The 22,363-nt window shown below is 45.3% G+C and overlaps 1 protein-coding gene across 5 annotated transcripts in view; it reads left to right on the top strand.

The window, feature by feature from the left end:
* LSAMP (limbic system associated membrane protein) overlaps positions 1-22,363 on the top strand; it is a 993,127-nt gene that overhangs the window by 785,291 nt on the left and 185,473 nt on the right. The gene's annotated exons all lie outside the window — the stretch shown is intronic.

The following is a 22,363-nucleotide window of genomic DNA, read 5'->3' as shown; positions in this document are numbered from 1 at the left end:
ATGGGTGGGACTTCTTCTGTTCCAGAAGACAGGGAAACTCAATCCAGTTCTTCTGCAACTTTCTCAGCCACAGAGCCTGGGCAATCACAGAGGTGAAATTTGGCACAGTGTGCACTCCAGCAAAGAGCCTTAGGAGAACGCACTATCAGAAAATGCTCCCAAGTACCACTATTGTCCTGGCAAGGTCCAGTGACCCCTCTGAGTTCTGAAGAGCAGAAAATTATTAGGATCTGCTGCAGCCCAGAAGGAGAGATTTTGTTTTCTCTTTCACCCCATGCCTCAAGCCCCACAGCTGAATCTGTGACTTACGGCTGCCACAAATTTCAAAGTGATAGGAAATGAAGCAGCTGAGGGGAGGAGGGATACAAAGCCTACCAAGTTTATCCTCTGCCTCTTTAGTATGGCAGTGCTTTCAGAAAATTCACAGGGGCATGAGTTCTGGGTAAAGATAAGGTTCATGTACAGAGGCATTTCTTTTCTAAAGTGTTTTAGAGTCCTGTGTATTGGAAAAGGGAAGTCAGTTAAGCTACAAGAGAAATCTTCAGTAAAGAAGATGGTACTAAAAACATGAGAGAAGCACTGTGGGTGAATACTCAAGGAAAGTATCATCTATACTTCTTTTCTTCTAGGCATCCCTTGGCAAGAGCTTTTGGTCACTGTGGGAGGCAAGACACAAAGCTATACAGATTATTTAACCTGTACAACAGCTTTTCTGTTCTGTGCTGTGTCAGGCTTTGTCTCCATGGCCCCCTGGGAAGCAAATGGATCTTTGATAGCTATTCACATCAACAGGGAAGTCATCAATGCCCTTTTTTTTCCCCAAGTTTAAAGTAATAGCCAATCACATTTGAAACAACTGACACTTCAAATTCACAACCTGCGTTTTGGCTCTCTTATAACCTGCTCTATACCTGGCATGTTTCTTCACTCCAGTGTCCCATTCCATGCACAGCTGTTTACTCACATTAAGGCAGTAAAATATAGATGAGGAAATCTTACAGATGAGAAATTCTTACATCCTCTTTTGGTGGCTTTTTCATTTGGCCTCAGTAAATGATGATGCAAACTGAAAGACTTCAGATTTTGGTTCTTCACCTTTGATTTTTGCACCTAATCTCTGCAGCTTCATCTGATCAGGCAGTGTAGGAAATCTCCCCTCTAGGCCATTTCTCGCCTTGTATGAAGTATTTATACCACTCTCTGATCCATTTTATCACCATGCCAGAAACATTTAGGCCCTTGTTCTTACCATGTCCCTGGAATAGCACAGGTCATCATCCTATTACTCCTGAACTGTTTTGCAAGGAAGCAGCCAGAGTACAGGGCCCTAAGTAACCTGCCCAAGCTGGTTAAGCCAGTAGCAGAGCTGAGCTCTGGTCATGCATCCCCAAGGCCTGTATTTGTGTTTCTCTCCTGTGCAAAATCCATGAGCCCTTCAGCCTTTCCCAGCATTCACTAAAGTATGCCTGCTTTCAGCAGTTCCTCCAGCATTTGAACCCTGTGCATCAGGAAAGTAGAGTGGCCCCATTTATTCCCATTAACATGCAGACACACAGTGTTTGTCTCCCTCTGGGAACATGACGGGAAGAGTTTTAGCGTCAGGAAAAATAGTAATGAAAATAATAATAACAGCAGCAACAATAATAAGAAGAAAACCTTCTAGGTGTCAGCTCCATATTTTCTGGGGCCTGGTTAAGTTCTCTGGAGCATAGCACTCCATCACTTTTCTCAGCAGGGCATAGTTGCTCATAACTTGAATGTTTTATCTCTGGGCTTCCTGTATTAAAAAGGAGATAGGAGGGAAATCTTGCATTCCATTGAAGTATAGATGTTTAATTAAGTATCACATTTAATTGTTCCAGACTCCTGCTTGACACCCACTGCATTTTGAAAATTGTCTCCTTATTTTCGGTACAGATAAAAACCATCTCACTTAAATGGTGTCCCTTCTGTGTGTCCCTCTGCACCTTGGAGTGACCTGTGCTCCAGGACAGGTGCACAGGTCCTGCTGGCAGGCATTTACATGACCCTGCTGCATGCTGCATTTCACACCAGTCTTAGGGGAGCAAGTGCCTCCTCTGTTCTGCTCCCAGTGGCTCTTTCTGTTATCCTAAGTCCAACCTGCCTTCTGCCTGCTTTGTGGCATTTGTCTTTGGGTCTCTCCTCTTTCTTTTTTCTTGTTCCTTTAGGACTGGGGAAAAAAACAAACCTTCTCCAAGGTGCAAACTGCACCTTGGAGAAATTGGTTTTCTGGGCCTTTCTTACACTGCCTTTCTTTCAAAGATGTCAGATCACCTGCATCTTGCAAGAATTAATAATATAAAGCTTGCTGCCCCTCTGTGAGACTGACCAGTTTTATTATTGTTGTATGAAATTAGCAGTCTCTTTGAAGTCTACTTTATCTACTTTGGGACTGTGACACCTTGCATACAGATCCTAGGCAACACACTCCAGGAGCTAGAGAACCAGCCAGAGTGGTCAGAGTCCAGCAGCCTCAGCACAGGGTCTGCCAATCCACCTGTCATTCCTTCCTGTGCTGCGGGAGTCACACATCCCATGCCATCAGAGAGACAGAGGTGTGATTAAAAGTGGTTCACCCAGAGGCCTGCTGTTGACAGAACTTAAAGTGCCTGCCCTGTGTGTGCTAACCACTCTTGCCTTTACCAGTCCCCACCATGGGAGCTCCTCTGGATAGGGAAGAGCTGGGGTTGCCCATGGATCTTGCAGCATGTTCACCCAGCTACCGCCAGCTGCGCAGTCACTCGACAGTCGCTACTCTCCAGATCACAGGTCTGTGGCCTTGGGGCCTCACAGGGACATTTTGCTGGTTTTGACTGGAGTACACTTACACTGTATTCCCAGTGCCTGAAAGAAGCTGCGTTTTGGATTTGTGCTGAACACAGGGTTTATCATATAGAGATAATTTTCTTACTGCTGATCAGGCCTTTAACAGACCTAAGACCTTTTCTACTTCTGGTACTTCCATGCTGGCAAGGAAGTTGGGTGTGTCTGGGAAACTGGGAGGAGCCACAGTCAGGACAGGTGACCCAAACTGACCAGAGGGATATTCCATTCCCCATGACATCATACTCAGTATATAAAGCTGCAGGAAGAAGGGAAGGACATTTGGATTGATGGTGTTTGTCTTCCCAAGTAACTGTTACACATGATGGGGCCCTGCTCTCCTGGGAATGGCTGAACACCTGCCTACCCATGGGAATGGTGATTTAATTCTTTGCTTTGCTTGGCTTGGGTGCTCAGCCTTTGCTTTCTCTGTTAAACTGTCTTTATCTCAACTCATGAGTTTTCCAGCTTCTACCCTTCCAATTCTCTCCCAGATCCCACTGGTGGGGCAGTGAACGACTGCCTGGGGTTTGGTTTGTGGCTGGGGTTAAACCATGATAAATGTTTCTGGGGATAGGGGTCAAGTATATCTCAGGCTGGAAGAGAGTAATATTTAGACCTTGTCTTGTGATTTTGAAGGGCCAGTCTCTGGAAGGGGCAAAGAAGATAATTCCCCTCCAACTCTGCTTTCCAGTGGTGAGATGTCATGGCTTGGTCTCTGGTGGGGTGGGACGCCTGGTTTGAATACCAACAGAGCCAGAGGTTTGTGCTGGTGTGTGAGGCTGTGCAACCTCTGTTGGGAGAGAGCCATGGGGAGGCATGAAGGCTGCTGGGGGAAACAGGGTCTAAGTAAAACTCTCCTGCTTGACCAAGCCCAGGAAGCATCACAGGAGGCAGGCCTGGCATTTACATCCACTATTTGGAAAGATCACAGATAATAAGCTGTGAGTGTGTGTGTGAGAGAGAGAGACAATGAGAACTGAGTCACTCCTGCTGAATCTCATCACAAACAGTACCCAACAACAATTTTTCCTCTGGAGTTGTTTTCCAGGGATGTCAAAACTATGACTGAAAGAGAAGAATGTGGTGATTCTGTTTTCTTGTCTTTCTGCTCTTCTATCAAGGATTAAAGGCATTTCTGGGTTGCTTTCCCCCTACCTACCTACTTACCTCCCTACTGCAACTTCTACATATAGCATAGCAGCTTTTTTGTGATGCATGTATCCCACCTCTGTGCCAAAATCCCCTGGAGACCAGGCTCCCACTGCCTGTGATTGATTGCCATGCCTTGTTTATAGCTCCAAGACCAAGAGGAACCAGCATCCCTGCCTGACCAGAATAAGGTGCATTTTAGTGAATCTTTGAAGGGTCTCACAGTGTCAGGTACCACCATGGCCTGGTGAAGCACAGACTCTGCTATCCTCGGCAGAGGGAGACTTTATAATTCTGTGGCCACAGCAGCCCTACTGTCCAAATATAAAGTGAGACCTATGGCAGGAGACCACAAGAGGAGAGGCAGGATAGGAATGCAAGGGAAGGTGAAAGAGAGAGACAATGGTTAAAACAGAAAAAAAAAAGATAAAGAGTGACATGAAGACTTTACTCTTCATTTATAAAAGGCTTCATCCATCAGCTGGATTGCCTTAATGTGTCTCCTAACAAGGCTCCCCCAACACACACACCCCCTTTCCTTTGGTTTCACTCTTTGATACTGTCACATGCTCTTCATTTTCCAGCACGTTGCATTCATTCTTTGCCTTTAAACTCCAAGGATTAAAGCAACTGCACAAAATAAATAAATAAATGAAATTAAAAGAGCTGACATATCATGCTGTTGTTGGCAGCCTTTGATTTTCTTCCAGAACAAGATCATTACTTTTTTTTCTCCAGCTTTGAAAGAAAGCAATGGACACATGACAGACTCCTCATCTTATAAATTCTTTTATTGCTTGTGGGCTGTTGTAGGTGTGGGGAAAGGTTGAAGAATGAGAGGATTGTGTCTGTAGTATAGGGATGTGAATGGCTGTGAGCTTAGAGCCAGGTAGCACCATGTCTAGTTCTGGACAGGGAATGTCTTTTTGCTGGGATTTTATACAAGCCCCAGGACAACAACTTCACGGTCCTCACTGAAGTTTAGAGGGTGCTCCCACATAGAAACAATAATGATTAGGGCCATCCTGATGAAGAGCAACCTCAGCTGTAAAACGTTGAGTCCCAGACAAGTATTTCACAAGCTTTCAGGAGGCGACACATGGCCACTGTGGTTTTTTTGGGTGCAAGCCACTGTTATAAGCATGAAACTTTTCACATGAAACATGAAGAGCTTATTTACAGAATTTGGCACTGGATCTGAGTCTGTCAGTTTGTAAGTCTCCAGGCCTAGGAGTTTTGCTGACAGAAGGTTAGGTCCACCCAGGAGCTTTTGTTGGTTGAGTCTCTGCTACTTTGGAGCAGATTGTGTTGCCCCTCCCCATGCACAGCTGCAGTGAGGATCAGTGAGTCTGACACGAGCTACTTGGGAGCCCATTAGAAGCACGTTTCCTACCATGAAATTTGGAGGATATGTGGCTGTTCAGATCCAGCCTTGTTTGGGTTTTGAACGTATCATAAACCTCTGGCACTGGGTGATGCTTTGCTGTGCAAATGAAGTCTAAGGAGAGCCAGGAGCAAAGAAAACATGTTTGCATTCACAGTTCCAGTATGACTGAATCATAGGATGGCTATAAATAAGGAGAAGGAAACTGCTGCAAGGAAGCTGATTACTTGAAATTGTCCATTCCTTTCCTTTGCTTTCTCCAGGATGGTTCAGTGCATCATCTGTACGTTTTGGACTAGAAAATTTTGCTACATCCTAATGCAGAGTCTCTTCCAGCTGTGGTCATGTCATTGTTTTCTCAGCATTACTCTGCAGTGTTTCTGAGAGCGTTTCTAAAGCTACCTCCTAACCTAAACCCCTGTGTTATAGTACTGGTAGTTATGTGTTTGTCCTGGGCAGAAGGCAGCAACAGATGAAACAAAAGGGATTCAAGGTCTTCTCCAAACTAACTTGATCAAATAAGACATGTGTGACATGCTGATGAGACCACTGTACTCTGTGCAAAACGCTCTCTGTGTGTCCTACAAATGCTAAGCAAACCACACAATGCTTTACATTCAACTCTTATTGTGTGCTCTCAGTCCTCCTCTTTCCAGGACAATGTAATTCTTCTTGTCAGGACCTCTTCTCTCAGTGAGTGTGTTGACATGGAAGGGGCTTCACGCCTGTGGAACTCAAAGACAATGCACTCAAGATCACCTTATGAAGGGCCAGGACTGAATGACACAGCGAGGCTGTCTGTGGCTCTCTACCATGTGTTGCTCTTTCCAGCCAGCAGGCCTACAGTTCCATTTGGCATGCTGGGAGTTAACAGAAAACATCATGTTCCCAGCCACACTGGCTGCACAGCTGTACCAAAACACAAATCTGTTTTCCCAGCAATTGTCCAAACTGAGTCTTCCCATGAGCAGCTCGGCCATGACTAGAGAAGCAAATGTAGAACATGTCTCTTGGTTTCAGTTGCCCCTGAACTCATGTGTACTGTGCAGCTGTTGCTTTAACCAGATACAGAGACTTAATTAGGTTAGGGTGACCTCTAGAAGTGTAGCATTTAAGAGCAAAGTGGCAGAAAGCATTCTGGGTACCACTCTGCAAATAAGAGTTTAGTTCAGGTATTCTGTACTGCTCCCAGAATGTGCACATTTTGGAGCTCTGTGACTCTCCATCCTCTTTTCTCTTCCACCCCACACAGGCTAAAGAATCAGGTTTTGTGTGCTGGAAATATTCAAGGGAAAGGACATTTTCAGTACTTAAGCCTCCAAGCAAACAGGTTAACCTGTGCTTCTCTGTGTCATTTTATAGGGAAAGGTTCAGAAATAAATTCTTCTGCATGCTTATAGTTTCCCCTCTCACACCACGACAAGCATTTGCCCTGCCTCACTCTGTGCAACTTGTCCCACACGAGCACCACCCTCCCCTTTATTCTCACCTGCTCTCATTCCTGCTGCCAGTCATGGGAATGGGAATGCTCTTTCCTGAATTTAGTGATCCTTTGGATGTGTTCGTGTGCATCTTCCCAGTTGGGAGCACACCCTGCTGCACCTACTCAGCATTCTCATATTGCTGCCATTCCTCCATGCCCCTACCTGCACTGGCTTGCAAGTGCTTTGCCACACAAAGTCACAAGAACTGTCCTCTCCCCTTTCCTGGTATTTATTTCTGTGCACACAAGATGGCCATCCCTGGGGATTCGCTTCTGTATTTGCCTTTGCAGTGATCACAGGGAAATTGAAGAGGAAATGACAAATATTAACCTGCAGCTATTAACACAAGCTATTCCTACAAGGTTCTGCTGCATGGCAGGAGTTGCAGATAGATGTGGTTCTGATGTCCTTCTTGTCACCTTTCTGAAAAGCCCCCTGAAGAGATACACAGAGCTGTGAGGCACTTGCAGAGAATATGGTGTGGGAAACAGGAAGGGGCTGCTGCCCAGGCAGAGCTTTTGTTAACATGTAAGAACTTGGTGGTCCACTCCAGTACTGGAGATGTTGGGCAAGGGCTTAGATTTGGAGACTCAGAGATTAAACCCAGCCAGATCCCATCCTGGCTTATTCAGTCAGTGGGGATGATTATCCAGCTGGCTGGGACCACAGGACACAAGGAGGAAGGTTCTAGAAGAAGAGCACCAGTTGTTTTTGTGTTTGACGCCAGTTGCAATGAAGCCACAGCAAGTGGAACACATCTGATTTGCTTGCTACCCCAGGATTATCACCTTGAACAGCATTTCATTTTCCTTGTGGACCTCAGTACAGTCTACTCCCTCTCCCACACTGTTTTTCTGTTCACAAAACTAGCCCATCAGAGCTTTGGAGTTCAGTCACTAGCTGTGAAAGTGCAGAGATGTGCTGCTGGCTCATTTGTTGACCAGAGCAGATGATACTTAATAGCCTCCAATGTAGGAGAAGAAGCAGTGAAACACCAGGAAAGCAACAGAAGAATAAAAAGTAAGACAGATGTGCTGACAGAGCACTGTAAATCACCAGCTCAAGGAGGAACCACAGGCAAACATAAGAATGAGATTCTCCTCATGAATTCTTCTGGCTGTGGAAGCACAATGAACTGTTGTCTTCCTGCAGCTTCTGCACTGAGGATTGTGGTCCTTCTCATTTCCCCTGCTGTTGGAGGTCGGCTCCTGAGCACGTATCATTTGTTACTCAACCCTCTGCATGAATAGGAGATGAAGCAGCAGTCTGAGGCAGCAGTGGCACATATAACTCCAAGTGGCTTGCTCAGCAATCCCCACATCACATTTAAATGTGTTTCACTCTGACCATAAATAGATCAGCAGTGCCAAAGATGGAGCTGATTCCATTTTCCTCAGCAGCCAGCATCTTCCCTGTGCCACTCTCAACTTAAACTATTCTGCTGCAACATGAGAACAGGGTCAAGACTCTACAGCCTGTCTGCCTACTGATTTTCCCACTGCAACCACCTGTCTAGCAGACTGCTGGGTCTCCAAGATGGGCACTTATCCATCTAGAAACTGGCTCATCCTCAGAGGCTATTTCCTCTGAGTCCGTAGGCAGGTCTCACACAATCACTGGAGTCTCAGCCATCCAGGATTTAGGCCACTGTAATTTTTAATCTGGAGAACCAGTTCTTGTATACTTATTGCCTTAGGGGTGATTCAGCCTCTTGGTGGAAGGCAATTGCCCAGCTCAAGCTGTGGGGAGATGACAGAGCTTCCACAGCAGTTTTTGAAGTTAGAAAGCAGGTGATGTGTCCCAAAGCCTGTTTTGTGCCTTGCAGTACAGAAGGAACATTCTTGAGAAGATGTCCTCAAGGGTGGTGATTATCCTGGTAGCCTGAGGCCTGGGACATTTGCATTAATTTCAGTCCTCTTACAAGCATCCTGCATGAGCTGGGGTCTTGCTCAGATGTCCACCTGCCCTGCCTGGGGTGTGCTTAGCCAAGGAAGGATTTATACCAGACCCTGACTTTCTACACCGTCATCACAGAATGAATTAGGCGTTTCACTCAGGCCTTCTCCTGGTGCTCTGGGGATAACCTTGTCTTTCCTCTGACTCAGTAAAGAATCAAGCTTTGCTAGCCATAGATCACAAGTGACCTCTATCCCTTCAGCTGGGATGAAGCAGCAAACAGTGAAGCCTGGTGCTTGCAGGCAGTAGGGCACTGAGCACAGCCTCTTTGCTTCAGCACCCTGGAGCAGAGAGGGCATTTCATGTCTTCCCAATGTGTTTCACAAGCATTAATTATCCACTGTTCAGTTTTACTTTCTACAATTGGCATTTAATGGGCAGAGTAGTGTCTGGCCTGGGGTGAGGGGGTTATGGTATCAGGTGTGATCTTTTAGTACATGCTCTGAAAGTGAGACCTCCCGCTTTGCAAGCAGGGCCTGGGGTAATAGTCTTTTCTCAGCAGCATGACCAAATCCCTTTGCTCATGCCCGCAGGCTGGCTGGCAGCTCCATTTTAGCGTGCACCACTTTGTCTCTTTCTCTTCAAAGACCGGGGGCATTTGTTGTGCCAGACTCCAGTGGGAGTGATGTTGTTTGTGAGACTTGATCTCTGGTGTCAGGGTAAGGCATGGACTGATTCCCTAGTGTCACAGTGCCCCTACAAGCTACTGCTGACCCTCTAGCCCAGTGTTAGAGAAACCTAAAATATTAGTTACAAATCTGGCTTGTCAGGGCCAGGTTCTGCTGTTGTTACAGCGTGCGGCACCCGATGCAGGGGAAGTTCTCACTCGGAGGCGGTGGTGGGAAGAATAAGGATATGAGAAAAGCAGAGAAGTGTTAAACCATTGTCACTGTGTCATAAGCAATTTGTTTGTAACCAGCTTCAGATTTTCCTCCAGTTCTTTAAGGCTTGATAAGTACTCACTAAAAAGGAGTAATTTTTGGGCCTCCAGCTGTTTTTTACAACCTGTTTGCTTCAGTGAATAATTACTTGCTTAGTATTTGCACTCTTTTATTGGTTAACTGAATATCATGCTAATTGTTGTCTTTCTCAACTGAGTAACTAAAATACTGGTACATTTTTTTTTTGCAGTTAATTTGTTGGGATATTTTTTGCCATCTGAAATACCAACTTGTCAGATTAGAAACATTTCACAGAAACATGTGGGGTTTTTACTCAGTGATCTTGAGTTTTTCAGGTCATGTATTTAAATTTCTGATGAAAAGGTGAGACACAGACAGGGTCCAAATGACCAGCAAATTAATGAGCGTGGATCTTGTATGAGATGTAGAAAAACCAAGCATTTCTGTAGAAATCAGGCAGAGACTTGTACCCATATCTTGCATGTACCAAACAACTTAATGACAAGACTGTTATCTGCTCAGGAGTGGCTCTTACTTGCAGAAAAAAGAAAATTAAAAGGCTGTAATAAAACATGGGAACAGATTACGGAACTTCAAAATTTATCATGCACTGGATTTAATTTATTTTAATTATTTTGGCCAGTCCTATGAATAACAAATAGCTTGCTGTCTGGTAAGAATCAGCCTCAGCAGTTAACAAATTTTCATGTGGCATCCAGCAAGTTGACAAATGCTCACAACTAACAAGTGTCATGAGAACATGAACCACAGCTATTCAAACTCAGCTCTTTTGTTTCTGTAGATGTTAACCAATTCCTTTTACTCTTCTGTTCACCTAAGACTAGCAAATACAGTATTATCCACCAATACAGAAGTAAAATAGGAGCCCTTGCCAACTGCAGCTCTTACCAGACCTCAGGGACCTCACAAAAAGGATGATGATGTCAGAGCAATGGGTCTCTTGCTTTTATGTGTCTTCTCTTTGATGCTTTTGGTTCTTAACCTGAATCACCATTGGTTCTTTTGCTGAAAATTACATGCTGTTTATCATAGATAAGGTGGATATGTTTGGAAGTAATTTTGAATGCTTCTTAACAGGAAAAAAAAAAAAAAAGAATCGGATTTATTTTTTTAATGGCTAATTGTGGAGAATCTACACTTGATGCCAATTGTAGTTACAGACTGCAGTCCCAGATACAAAGAAATAATCTTTTGGGTCTTAAAAAAAAAAAAAAAAAAAAAAAAAAAAGTCTTCAGACAGCTGTCCAACTCTGGAAAACAAATGGGAACAATTTGATTTTAACCATGACAATGCACAATCTGGCATTTTTTGAATCAGGAAAACTTGGAGCCTGGAAATTAAACTGTCAGTACTAAAAAGTATGAGACTGTGAAGACCAAGAAGCGTTTAATCGGTATGTTAGGCTCTCAAAATGGGCAGGAAACATTGTCCTGGAAGGACAAAACTTTACAAAACGTAATTGCAGTTTAAAGAGAGAGGAAGGTGTGTGCGTGAGGGACAAGAGCTGGAAAGACAGATGGAGGCCAGTAGAGGAAAAAAATTGTTTGCTTTTTCCATCTAGTAATGCAGGAGAGAAAAGTCTTGTTCTCCCTAAATCCTTTGTACACTACTGTCCTTGAGCTGTACCTGTATGTACAGGGACAGAGCAGAAGCTGTGTCAGGCTATGCTGACCACATGACACTGGTGCTGTAAATGCATAGTCACAGATTACCTTGTGTAGACGAGCAAAGATGCAAGCACCAGCCTGGGCTGCAAGGGCAGCAGTGGCATCTCACTGTTAGACATCATCACACAGACAACCATAGAACTGATAGACACCCTGACTCTGCATCTTCATGGAATGCAGAATCTTGGGCCTTCGCTTTGGTTTTGTTGTTGTTGTCCCTGACATCACTACACATTCTACATGACAGACATTGAGGTGATGGAATGTGCCCAGGGAAGAGCAACAAAGCTGATGAAGAGTCTGGAACACAAGTCCTTTGAGGACAGGCTGAGAGATCCGGGGTTGTTTAGCCTGGAGAAGAGGCTCAGGGGTGACCTTATCACTCTACAACTGCCTGAGAGTGCAGCCAGGTGGGGTTGGCCTCTTCTCCCAGGTAACAAATAACAGGCCAAGAGGAAGTGGTCTCAAGTTGTGCCAGAGGAGGTTTAGAAAGGATATTAGGAAACATTTCTTTCATCAAAATGGTTTTCAAGCATTGGAACAGCTGCCCAGGGAAGTGGTGCATTCACCATCCCTGGAGGTATTTGAAGGACATGTAGATGGGGCACTTGGGAACATGGCTTGGGGGAGGAGGATTGGCAGTGTCAGGTTAATGATGGGACTCAGTGATCTTGGAGGTCTTCTGCAGCATAGGCTGCTTTTTGAACCCAGCAGTACCCCTGCACAGGCTGCAGCTGTATCATTCATCCAAGCTTTACTGTAGCAGCATATTGGACAGTCATGTTTGCTCCAGGCCCAGGGACAGTGATTGCATCTGCTGTCTAGTAGGATGCCCAGTATTTTCCGTGGACTGAAACCAAACAGTAGCTCTGTAGTGATGAGCTATGTTTTGCCATTATGAACTCTACATGTGTATAAGGTTTTTACATCTCTGTTCTCTCTGGTCATAACCTTGTTTCCTTCAGTCTTCCCCTCAAACAATAGAGAAGAGCAGATTAAGATACCTGTGCCCAGAATATTGTGTTGTTACGGAGGTCCAAATATTGATGTGGTTTTGTATTGTTCAGCCTCATTTTGTCAAAAGTCTTTAAAGTCAGGTGAATTTGAGGATACCAGGATGAATTAAAGGGGTAAGGGCTGAACCTGAGATGCTTTGCCCACACCTATTTTAGAGGCAGCTAAACCTGAGCGATGCCCATGTTTCTTGCATGTTCAGTTATGTACTGCCTCCCCACAGCTTGTTGGCTGTCAGTAATGATCTGAGGGGAGTGTCCCAAACCAGTCACTCCCAAACAATGCAAACTGCACATTCATGTATGAATGTAGCTCCCCACATGTGTATCTGATCAGCATCTGCAATTGATGTCAGGGAGATTGTTACGGTGCTGGGATGAGGAACCCTGGTCTCAGGTCAGAATGTGTGTGACTCTGCTGTGACTTTGTTTTTTGCTCTCCTATTGTTGGTTTTATTTGTAAAGCCCTTTCCCCTCATTCTCTCCATCCCTGTCTCTCTGTTTGTAGAGAAAATAGGCAGAACAGACACATAAAGGTGCCCTCAGAGCCAATTTGCAGCAACTGGTAAAGATCACACTGTATCCATCTAAAAATGCTTATCCATAGGGAGCTGTCTCTGAAGCTGAATGTAAGATAGTGTTTTAAAGAGGTAGCTAAAGCAGGAAAATACACTGTTTTAAAGTAGAGAGGGGCAGATCAATTCAGAAACAGCACGGTTGTCCTTAGCCCCTCAGCCTTCTCTGAGAGCTCAGAGTTTATTTTTCCTTTTAATTTCCATATACTTTTGCTTTGCTTCGTTTTAATTCAAAGAGCAGAAGAACTGAAGTAGTGCTAGACATGCTGTATTAGCAAGTCTTTTGTAACCACAAAGTAGAGAGGCATGAAGTGAAAGCTCTAGACCGTGCCTTTACAGATCTAAATCCTTTGGCATTTGATCTCCTGTTTGCAGGTTAATGGGTTTGCCCTTTTTCTGGTTTCCTTGGGATTTTGTGGGGGGTTTTGTGCTTCGTCTCTTTGTAAAGCTAAGACTTAGCTGAAAAGTTTGGCTCTATATTTTGGCCAAAAATATTATTATTTCTTTTGCTCTATCTACCTAGCCAAACTAATTTGGAGTTTTGTTGGTTATGCCAGCTGGAAAAAGAAATTGGCAATGAAGTCGGGTTTCTCTGGCAAGGTCTGTTTGTTCACAAGAATGTATCAAGTCTTGCTTCTGTTGTGCAGCAGGGTACACACAATCAGAGCAGTTTCTTCATCCACTGCTCCAACTGGTTTGCAGAGAGCACCCTGATGCGAGAAAGCTTCTCCCTGGATTCCGTCTGCTGGGTCATCTCCGTTGCTCTTCAGTGCTCTCCTCTCTGTTAGCTCTGGAATTCTGTTTTCTACCCTCACTGCTCTGTTGCCATTTACATTTCCAACAAGATTTCTGAGCAATTCCAGGCTCATGCGCACTTTAACTACTACAGTGACAACCTCATGTAGCTTTTGCAGAGCAATTAAGCCGACGAGTTTCAGAAAGGTTTAACTTGTATCCTTGGGGCAGTTTGGGTTATATTCTAGATCACACCGGATGAGCACCAAGCGGGGCAAAGCATCTGCAGTTTTGTGGCTTTAGGCTGGCAGGTGATGCAAGGCTCTCTCAGTTGTTTAGGAAGCTGCCTGCGCCTTTGAGTCACCTGTAAGGTTTTTATTCCTAAGAAAAAATATCTGATTCTCTATTCCTTCTGTGGGCTTCTATCTCCCTCTCTCCCTTGCCCCTTATGTATAAGTGTTGTAAAGATATCTTTAGCTGAGCTACTGCTTAATCCAGCATTAATCGACCTCCCTAATTGTACTTTGCTATTTTCTCTCCCTTTATCCTTAAATTGGTCTACTGGGCAGGGGGTGTAGAGGGCAAACACATTCATTATGTTACCGGCAAAAAAGATATGATTCGCACTACAGGGGACAAAATTAAATTTACAGTTTCCCCTTGCAGATGTCATAAACTATTGATTTAAACCAAGAGGAGACGCAGCAGTAGAGCCAGCATATTGGCTGTGTTGCATTGTTCTCCTTGTGATCTGCCAGGGGTGTTTGCTGCCAGTCCCTTTGTGGCTTTCTGGAAAAGAGTGTCTGGGGACAATCAGGGCAACGGAAGGAGAGCGGGAGATTAGATGGAGTTTGTTTGGTAGGTCCACAGAGGACTATTTCAGGCTGTCTTCTGGTTTCTGGATCTTAGATATCTTCCTTTGGCACCACTGTATTCTGTGGAAGGGACCCCTTTCAGAACCTACCTTTCCTTATCCCACACACTGTCTGCACTCAGATTTCTCTGCCCATTTTAGAGGGTTTAGCAGTGGCATCCTCAGATGCTTTGCATACCACTCCACCTCTGCCTAAGCTCCCTTCACCAGGCTGGACATGGCATATGCCTCCTATTAAGCCTCCTACTTCTTCACCATGTCGCAATTTCCTTGTGAGAAGGACTGTTCTTTCTTCCCATACATGGAGCAAGGGAACAAGGGAAGGAAGGGATTCTAGGCACCATTTAGCCCATTTAGCTTGGTGACTGTGCTTACCCTGTGTGCAGCCCTGAAGAGACGAGCTAATGGCTGGAAACTTCACCAAACTAGAGTGCCTTTGTAGTGCACAGCTAGAGTGAGTGAGCCCTAGCAACTGTCAAATTGCTAAAGCACTGCATTTGGCTCTGTGCCCTCTTCCCTTTTCATATCATCTCAACTAGGCTGGAAACACCCATGTGCTGGGAAGCCAGGAAGGGAGATATAGTGCATTCACACAGGGGAAATGTCCTACCTGGGTAATGGCTGTCACCAGCGGACCCCACACTGTGCCCCTCCGCTGCTGCCGGGTTTTAATGGTTTTAATGGCAGGAGTGGGCATGGGGCCAAATGTGAACTCAGCGCTTGGTGACTCGTCATCTATTCCACATTTAACGATGTTAGAGAAGGATTTAGTCCCTCCTGTGCTGTCAGCCAGTTCTCATTATCGGTTAATTGGACTAGAGATGCAGTCACTGTTGAAATCTATTGTCAGGAGCAACTTGTTATATTAGCATAGGTGTGCTCCCCCTGATATGAGAAGGCCAAAGGCCGTAACTAAATATACCATTTGCCTCTTCCCATCCTTTTCTGGGGACCACTCTGGTTAAGGTGTATCCTGGCAATTCTAATAGGGTTGCTGACCAGGGGTAAAACCTGTCCGTTGTCCAGACAGCACATGGATTTTGTCACTTATCAACACCAGAAACTTTATCACTGCTCTCCGACAGCTGCCAGAAAGGTGGAAAGATCTGGGTGGAGAAGTCTTTCCTTGCCAATCTCTGCCTCCTTGGAGCAGTAGGGAATCTGACTGGGTCTACATGGAGAATTAGATGCAAGATTCTGCATGCTACCTGCAATGGGACATAATCTAACAAGTGGGCACAGATAAGCACTGGCTGCTGAGATCTGATGTGAAAAGCCAGACAGAGAAAGCTGTGTGCAGTAACAAACTTTTATGAGCTCCAGGATATTGACTACATAGACTCAAGCACTGTCTCCTCTCATCTTATCTCTTGCTTATCTATGTGCCTACCCACTGACCTCTCCCTTCCAGCTCATTCCTTTAATCAGCTTGAGGATGTAGGGGAATATTTTGTCGGAGAGTATTTCTGACTGCCAGACTCAGTTTATTTGTATCTCACTGCCAAATAGACCCCAAGAGGTGAAATGCCATAATCACTTGCATTTCTGATTCCCCAGATCACTTGTCTCTAAATAACTATGATGTGCTTTGAGGACTGGATGTGAATTTAATGATGTTATCACAATTAACCTGCCATCTTTGTTTTTTTACATTTTTTCTCTTTTTTTTTTTTTACAACTACAGAATTAGCTTTAATTCTGAGCCAAAGGCTTTGTTATCAATAACTTTATCTGCTAGTTGCTAGCTCACCATAGAATTTTTTCAAGCACATAAAATGAGAAGGCACAAAACAATTTTAAAATTGTGGACAGCTTTATTTGCATAGTCTCTCCTGTCCATTTTCAGAATGGTCTCGTAGACTTTGTAACATCTTATTAAAATTCCTCACTGCCACAGCAGCCTCACCAGACATCAGGAAGTGTGCACATCAGCTCTTCACACACTGGGTCACAAAGTGGGAGTGTGGTACACCTGTGGGTGAGGAGTTTCATTTAGTGGGTATAGAGTTTCCTCTAGTAGTGATGTTTAAGAACAGATGAGGAAAAACTGTCCCCTGGGATCATGTATGCATTGTTGATTCTGTTGGTTCTACTGTAGAGTTGGGGAGTGTGTTTAATGGTGGCCTACAATCCTTTCCATTCCTGTTTTACTGATTCTGTGAGAACCTGCCATGTCCATTCTCCCTCCTTCCTTGACACTGTTTCCTAGGGTGATCAAAACCTATCTGATCAAGTATAACCCACCCAGGCAGGCTACATATATTCTGCTGCCTTGCAGTACATCTTCTGGAGATGGCTAAGGATCACATTAGAGCTTGCACTACAATTTCCTCTCTCCACAAAAGATGAGAGTTTTTAATCCTTGATGAAGCATTCAAGCTACAGTGGTGGGTGCTTTTCATCTCTGGGGTCATCAGTCCCCACCCCAGCATGTCAGGTGATATGGAGGCTCCCACCTACCTCTGGGCAGAAGACTCCAAATTAGAGTCATAGAATATGGAATACTTGGGGTTTAAAGGGACTTTAAGGATTATCTAGTTCCAACCCTGAACTTGGTACAGCTAGCTGTGAAACAGCCTCATTTCCATCACTTCTTCAACAATATTCTGGGTTTCTTCTTCTTTAAATAGTAGTTTTATGTGCCATGTTGAGATGTTAAAGTGACTTTCCTCCCACTGTGGGCAATTTAAGACTCTTAACATGAGACAGCTAAGCTATGGTGTCGTTAGTATCTGCTTTTTCATATGACACATCTTCCTCTCCTTCCTTGCTTGTTCTTCAGCAAAAACTTTTTCTACCTTTCTCCTTCTTCTGTGCAAGCCCAAGTATGAAGCAGAGCAGCTGCCTTCTTTCTGCCTAGCCCATGGGTGTGAGCATCTGGATGGAAGTGCTGACTCTTCTCTTTTGTACAGCACAGAAAATGTGCCCTAATACCCTTCACTTCCAAGCAGAACTGGAGCTGGTCCAGCCTAGGAAATCTGCTTAGAATCTCTATTTTCCTCTCCTTGCCTGCTGTCACTAGAGAAATCCCAGCTACATAAAGTGCTTATTCTGGTCCTTGCCTTGTTGAATTGCTGGGGAAGGTGACTCATGAGAATTTTGGGTCCCTGCCAGTCATTCACAAGCCAATAGCGGCAAAGGTAATTGTCACTCACAGCACTTGAGCCAAAATGAGGGCCTGAGACCATTCAAGAGCCCCTGAAATGTCATGTTAGGTGGTTGTTCAGGGGTATTGAAGGGTCACCTGGTCCTCCCTATCTGGCCCTATCCATGGATGTTCCTTCGAAGTTTTGTTGTTGTTGTTGTTTTGTTGTTGTTGTTGTTTTGTTGTTTGTTTGGATTTTTTTTTTAATTAGACATATACTGCTGCAGTCTGACCTAACCAAAGATGATTGTAGCTCACTTCCAGATTTTAGCCTTCCTCCTTCTCTACATCTATCTCTGAAGGATAGTTGCCCCTCCATGGGCCTGCACTTCTGTCAGTGCCCTCCATACTGGCTGTTTGTTCTGCAGAGGGCATTGTGTATGTAGGAATTAGTACAACATATGGCCATCACTGCACACTTCGTATGTTATTATCACATTACAGAGTCCAGCCACATGTCCCTGATGCAGCCAGGGGAAACTGCTGGCCCTGCTGCTGTCAAGCAGTCCCCCTAATCTCTCTGCAATCAGCTTTGTGGTTGTCTTCAGGCATTTCTGAGAAGTGGGGGTAGAGCTAAAAAGTTTGCAAAGGATTAAGCAATAAGGAAGCAACCTGTGGAAATCAGCTGCAAGAAGGGACAGTACAGAGGAAATTGAGAGAGAGGAGGAGTTCAGGTTTTTGAATGGAGAAAAAAGGCAAGAAAAGGAGAGTAATGACTTGAAGGAAGAAATAACGGACAGCTGTGTTTTGAAGGCGACATCAAATCAACAATCTCGCCTCTCTCAGCTATTAAACATCTCTCTCTGAGTTTGTTTAAAATCCCAGATTGTTGTCCCAGGAGTCAGGACTACATTCAGAGTGACTAATTGCAGGCTGACCTACTTGTCAGTCCCTTTCTGGTGGCTTTCGGTTCTCACTTTCTGAACTGTAATGCGTTATGTGACTGCTGTGATCTAACCCAGAAGTGACTCCTTCTCTGTGCTAGGTGAAACAACTGTGACATAAACCTCTCTGGGTTTGAATATTGGTACACAGTTTCTATATGCCCATCCCGGTTCCTTCCCAGGAAAATTCCCTGCCTTTTAGAGGGGCATCCTTCCACATTTTGGGAACAACCTGTACCTTCAGAGGCGCATAGAAATCCTCTGGTTGCATAAGCAGATGTGTGCCTGGGAGTTTCCAGCCCATTCACAAGTTCCTTGATGAGAGTGTGTGGCAGAGGGGAAGGTAAGCAGCAGGGTGAACAGACCAGCTCTTCTTCTTGTGCTGTGCATTGGCCCCTGCACACACAGAGCTCTGCCAAGAGGCTTTAAAGGACAGATGTGGATAAATCTCCCATCAGACCCTTCCAAAATCAGCTTTCAAGCCATAGCTGTCCCACACAGAAGAAGGAACTACAGCATCCTCCTTGAAATCAGAGAAAAGTTTCAGGGGGAAAGGAGATTTGGAGGTCTCTTATCCAAGTCCCTGCTCAAAGTAGGACTAACTTCAACATTAGATCAGCTTGCTCAGTCAAAATTTGGAAATCTCCCAAGACAATGATACTTCAACCTGCCTTGGCACCTGTTCCAGTGCTGATCCACCCTCATTATGAAAATGTTTTTCTTTTATGTCCAACCGAATATTCTGGGAGCCCAAAATTGCTCCACATACAGCCTCAGAAGTGCTGAGTAGAGGGGAATAATAATTTACTTTGGCCTGCTATCTACACTCTAATCATTGCAGCCAGGTACGCATTTAGCCCTCCTTGCTGCAAGGGCATGCTGCCACGCTTATTTTCAACTTTTGCTCACTGGGAACCTTTGGTGTGAGCTACTCCCCAGCCAGCAAGTTCTCATCCTTCAGTGTTCCACAGAGATCATTTCAACAGGTAGAAGACATTGCACTTATCTTCATTGAGCTTCCTGAAGTTCTGTCATCCCTTTTCTCAATGTCCTCGAGGGCCTTTGAATGGCAGCTCTGCTCTCCAGTGAGTCAGCCACTCCCTTGAATTTGGTTTCCTTCCTGAAGCTGTTGATATCTTCTGTACCATCATGCAGGTTACTGATGATCAGGTGCACCCTTCTTTCTGATTGTGCAGAAGAAAGAGAGAACTATAGGATGTTACTGTGATTTTCAGTGTGGAAAGCAAGATGTCCTATCCAGCCTGTGAGGTATGAAAAAGTATGATAATCCTTCTGTCTTGAAGAGGATGCAAATTAAATAGACACAGCTGAGAAAGGGCAGGGGAAAAATTGAGACATGGAGATATTTTGACCTGCTTGAATTGATATTTCTAGCAGTTTCAGTGCTGAGAGTAGAACTGTGTTTGCTGAGTATTAGGAAAACATGGTGAACATGCCGTGGGCTGTGCAGCTCATGGTGCTATGATATTATCTAGCCTGCAGATAAGCTGCCGAGCTTGCTTTTCCTTCCTTCCCTTCACCTGGCTTTTTGTACCTAGAAAGTGCTAGTCCTAAGTACTTGTGTCAGGGAAATGGCTGGTATGGAGTTTCGTCAGTCACTGTCAACCCACCTCTTTGGAGGGGTTGTGGGAGTCAGTGCATGGCATGTCCCAAGGCTGAGAGCTGTCGAGGAGGCAGGACCCCAACCCATTTAGTTCCCTCCTTGGTGAGCACAGGGTTTCAGCTGTTACAGAGATTAAGGAAGTAGTAAAATCTGCTAATGCAATAATAGTAATTAATAACAATAATGGGTTATTTTAATGTATTTTGGCATGATTTGTTAGGCAGAGAGTGCTGTAGGAGAGCAGAGACTTTGCAGGCAAGAATAAAAAGGCAAGGTGACTGGGCCCTAAAGTGCACATCTGGGCATGATTTGGAGAGGCGATTTATTGACACCATAAATGACGGCTATTTCGAGCAGCTTGTCTTGGTGCCTGTGTGGGAAGGTGTAACTCCTGATTTAGGGCTGTGTTCAGCAGTACTTACTCTCCAGGTGGGGCTGCTGGGGTGTCCCTCCTGGCAGAGAACAGCCGGCTGGGCTGCTGGGAGCACACATGTGTACGAGATACAAGGCACGCACGCAGTCCTGCATGGTAGCTCCTGGCTTTCCAGTCCCTGTGTGGGCTCTTACAGCCCCTGCCATCCCTGGTGTGTGGTGCCCACACTCTTGGCAGCACCAGGAGAAGCCTTCCCTCTGTCGTGGTGCCACATGCTGAGGCTGATGCCTCTCAAAGGCAGCCATACAGCTCTGCAGCCCTCTCTCCCCTACCCTGGCAGCATGAGGGCACGTGGCCCCAGCTTAGATCAGGCCAAAGCTCTCAAACCACCAGGAAGGGTTACCTCCACTCCTGGAAAGAAATTGTTTTCGCAGGGGTAAAATGGGAAAGGCAGGGGAGGAGACTGTCCTTCGCAGCACTTAGTTGATGTTTTCATTGATCTCAGTGATTTTGTGTCAGCACAGTGGTAGGAATTGGCCTCCACCCCAGAGCCTTGTCTGGGCAAGCGGACATCTCTCAGTGGATTTCATTACTATTATTATTATTATAGGCCCTGCAGCCTGCCAGGACACAGCACTCCCTTTCTTGAGGCTTCAGCCATGTCAGGGGAGACATCAGAGGGTGGGTGGGGTGCGTGGACAGTAGCAGCACGTCTCAGAGGTGTGAGTGCCCAGGACTTGTCAGCATCACCTCAGCTAGGGCAGGGGGGTTGGCTCCTCGTTAAGTGTGCCGCCCCACATGGCATGTGCTGGATAGGTGAGCCTCAAACAGGGCCACGGGAAAGATTGAGGAGAGGGATGACAGCAAATGGAGGGCTTAAAGGCAAAATAAATTAAAGCAAACAAATGAGAAGAACAATCATTAAAAGCACTGGACTTGGCTTGGAGGTCATCACTGCCTTGGTGTGCCAGGAGGGCATAGGAGGATGGTGTGGAAAGGGAACAGAAAGGATCTGCAGCTGCACGGCAGAGTGGGCTTTTATTAGGGTTCATCATGCACTTTTTAATGAACAGCCAAACAGCCAGGAGTGAAATGAAACAGTAGGCAAGGTGTAAATGAGAAGGGAGCTGAGGGAAGTGAGAGGAATGGCCAGGGCGCTATGGCTATGCAATGCCAGGAGCAGGATGAGGGGAGCCACAGGTGGGGAATGCAATTAAACAGCTGAGCCAAAGCCAACAAGCTGAATCTCAGGCTTGTGCCGAGCTGTTTGCACAGTCCCCACCCCAGGTGCTGAGCATCCCTCTGGGATTTTTAATTCACCAAGGCAGAGGGGCCGCATCTGTGGGCTGGGACAGGCTCATGAAGTTCCTCTGCCTGAGTAGGTCTGTCTTTGCCAGGGGATGTTGTGCACAGATTGCTGAACTTTCCCTGAAAAGGGGGAAACCCCCTGGATATGGACTTTAAAAGGTTCACATATACTGGACTTGAGACAAATTATTTTAAAACTGGGGTGGGGAAGTCACATCTGTGTGAGGAGGGAGCTGTACCTCCAATGGCTGACCCTCTGGTACCTCGGAGCAGCAGCTCTTCTGGCATCGTATGCTTATCTCTGTGGATTTTTGCTGACGAGTGTGATACATGCATGCAAAGTATTTTGCTATTGTTATTATTACCCAAAGTTATGGATCAGCTTGAGAAACTCAAATGCAGTAAATCACTGGGACTGAGG

The sequence above is a fragment of the Chamaea fasciata genome, unplaced genomic scaffold (genome assembly GCF_029207755.1).
Source record: "Chamaea fasciata isolate MVZ Bird 193981 ecotype frontalis unplaced genomic scaffold, bChaFas1.0.hap1 SCAF_2, whole genome shotgun sequence".
NCBI classification, from domain to species: domain Eukaryota; kingdom Metazoa; phylum Chordata; class Aves; order Passeriformes; family Sylviidae; genus Chamaea; species Chamaea fasciata.
Note: the sequence above shows the minus strand (reverse complement) of the source record. Positions and strands in the feature narration are given on the sequence as shown.